Source organism: Nelumbo lutea, chromosome 4 (assembly GCF_056320005.1).
Source record: "Nelumbo lutea isolate HS-2025 chromosome 4, American lotus-T2T, whole genome shotgun sequence".
Taxonomy (NCBI): Eukaryota; Viridiplantae; Streptophyta; class Magnoliopsida; order Proteales; family Nelumbonaceae; genus Nelumbo; species Nelumbo lutea.
The window spans coordinates 53,577,576-53,580,830 of NC_142687.1; the positions used below are offsets into that span (position 1 = coordinate 53,577,576).

The 3,255-nt window shown below is 39.7% G+C and overlaps 1 long non-coding RNA gene across 1 annotated transcript; it reads right to left on the bottom strand.

Moving 5' to 3' along the window:
- Nucleotides 1-675: 675 nt before the first annotated feature.
- LOC148860653 (uncharacterized) lies at nt 676-2,652 on the bottom strand. Its single transcript, XR_016112426.1, has 4 exons — nt 2,487-2,652; nt 2,022-2,159; nt 883-951; nt 676-797 (listed from the first exon to the last, which is right to left on the bottom strand). It is a non-coding gene; the product is annotated as an uncharacterized LOC148860653 (long non-coding RNA).
- Nucleotides 2,653-3,255: the final 603 nt, after the last annotated feature.

The window sequence follows — 3,255 nt, forward strand, 5'->3', positions numbered from 1 at the left end:
AACACTAAGACTTCTTGCTTTCTATCTGCTTTCTAATCTAGTAACTAGGTTTCAGCCTATTGTAACCACACAAAAACTTCAACGATATTCTGATTTAACCACCTAGGTTCCCTATTTCCACTAATCCAGGCACCACTAACTTCAGTCTCATTTAAGAGAGTCAATGTTGCATGGATTCTCTTAAATGATTGAAGTGTCCATAGAGGACATGTGTCAGACTCAGACACTCCATGGATTCTTGAAGAAAATTTCTATGTGACATTTTCTTTTTCTCCTTATTTGACATAGATTAACAGTTAATTTATACAATGAATGTCATTTTTCCTACAGGAATGTCAGCAAGTCCTTGTTTCTCTGTCTTGCCTTGTCAGATTGCCGAGCATGCATGGATTCTGATTCTTGTGTCCATGTCCATGTAACAAAGGTCAAAACCAATAACTATAAGACCCAGAAACCTACCCTGCAATCAAAAAAATTTGCTCCTTCCAGGAAGTACATACTTCCACTTTTTTTACAATGGATGTTAAAGCAATGTGTCCTTGTTTTCCGAAAAATTTTGAATGTTGTATGACAGTATGAGGTGGCTTTAACATCCACCGTGAAAAAGCTAAGTACCTACTTCCGGGAAAAAGTGAAGAAAAGCTCCTCTATCTAACAACATCTAAGTGCTTAGGCATAAATCACATAAAATCAACAAGATACTCACTACAAAGGTTTACCTCATTAAATGCTTGCTTCCATTCTCCAAGTGTTTACAGAGCACCATATCTCTTGTCATTGATTATTACCCTCATGAGCTGGAATTTTCCTTACAAATATCAATATCAAGCACTAGTGTAGAATCCACAAAGGTTGAGAATACCTTCATGCATTTCAGCTTACCTGCTCCCATGTCCAGTCGGATTCAACATTTGCTGACTCCAAAAGTGCTTTGAAAGCAGTTTTTGCTTCCTGAAAGATATGAAATGCATGCCATAAGTTCAGTGTTTACACAACAAATAAGACATGAAAAGCAACTTCTAAGGCATAGCAGCTTATTAGCATAAACCAAGGGTTCATCATCAATTGTTTTCTCCTCTGAAGTATTAATATTGATTTTGCCTGCAACAGCCATGCCCTTTTTTTCTTCCTAAAAAGCATAAACAACATCAACTTTTCAACAAAAATACAAAATAATGTAAAAAAAGAAGCATAGCTGCACAACAGAGAGTGGCACATTCTGTTGTGACATCTTGAGTAGAAGCTCCATCTACAGAAGTTGTAACATCTTGATTAGGCACATTCTCAATATGAGTCCTGCAAATTGGACAGGCAAAGGGAAGCAATAAAAAAATTACCAGCATGATAGAACCACAAGCAACTCAACAATGTCTTAAGAGCTGCAAAATATGCATACATTGTTGTGTAGTTGTGTTGACCAATGTAGCAGCAACAACTGCTGCAGTAGAATGAACACCTGCTGCACTTCTTGTTACAGCACAAAGTACAGCAGGAACAACTTGTGACCTAGAAGCCACCATAGGGAGTGGATAAACAGCAGCTACAACAGGTGCCACTGGAACTGGGCTTGATGCCAAATCGGGTATAAGAGTAGATGGGGTAGAGCTAACAGAATTAGCTGAAACAGATTGTGGCTCAACTGAAGAGACAGTGACAGAAACTGAGGTGTGAGAGGCCATGGTAGTCTCAGGCTAAATACTCTGACTAGCTGCTTTTTCTGCCTATTCACGGGCCAACTGAATAATAGCATGTGTGGCAACGTTGGAAAATGCAATAGAAACAAATAAAATTTGAAACAAAAAGAAAGAGAATTTCTCAATGAGTTGTATTAAGACACCTTCAATTCCTCAGGCATCATCCATTTGGATTGCTTGGTAACCTTATTATAGTAATACCCACAACAACCTCAATGTTTATATTGCAATCATTTGAAAATCAATTAAACAAAACTGAAGTCAAACCACATTAATATTTCGATGAGTGAAAATTAAGAACTCAGAAAATCAAAAGTTATCACTTACTTCCTCCCTTTTGGATTTGTAAATTCCTTCCAAACAGTTGATGCATCTGCCCTCTGAGCCCTAGGTATTGCCCCAGTTCGAGTTCTTATGTTACTTGCTTCCCCATTGGGATCAACTCCAGATGATGATAAGCAATGGCTTTGAGACATGGAGTTAATATTTGGTTTAGAGTTGTCAGAGACTCAAAATTTCCAGATAGACAAGAGAATAAATAACAGAAGGCAACATGAATAAAATATATAACAAAAGGACGCATTAATCTGACGGAGAGCGGTCGCTGCCTCTACCATCCATTCTAAGTTCCAGTTGTTTGGCTTCTAAATCTGGATATGCAGACACGTCGAAAAATTAACTCGACGAGTGGTATTCGTTCGTATTCTACATCCTTGCTTAGGTTACGTGTTTCGTCTGTTCATCGGGTTCGCTAAACAGGTGATCCGAAACTCATGAGAGTGTGTCACTCACCTCGAGGGCAGATAGACCATGATCAGTCTTGGTGCCGGTGGTGATGCAACTGATGACCAGGCCGTGCTTTCGGACTCCCCTGTACCACTCCGGTCCAATCCTCTTGAGCTTTACATTGGTGAAACCAACCTTCTCGAACCACCAGAGGTAATCTTCTTCTTTAGGAAACAGCATCCAGATGTCTGCGAAGAATTTTGAAAGCCAGAAAGTCGGATAAAAAGGGCCTATGATACACGCCTTTCCTCCCTTCTTCAGCACCCTATAAGCCTCTGCGATCCCTCTCAAAATTACATATTACAATCTATTAGGCCTCCCTAGTAAGAAGGAACCCCTACATACGCCGATTGATGTTGTCCGTGTAGAACAGATTGCCTTTGTGTGAGAGAGATAGAAATAGAGAAAGAGAGAGAGAGAGGGACGACTGAGAGAGACTACTAAGCGAGAGAGGGATGACTGCAAGAGAGAGAGAGAGCGGGAATAAAATGAAACGTGAAGAGGAAGAGGGGCGGGTGAGCTTTAATCTCGACTGATCTTTAGGGGCAGTCGCTTGATCTCTAGTGGCAGTTTTTAATCGACTGCCTCTAAAGATCAATATTTTTAGCGGCAGTCCCCATATAGCCTGGTTGAAAACTGCCGCTAGTAATATATTTTTTTGTAGCGCTAAATAATTGCATTAGTAGATTGCATCCCCACTAGTAAATTCTTATTTTGCATTTGTTATTAGATAGTTTCACCATCAATCGTTTAGTTTGCTAGTTCTGCATAGCTT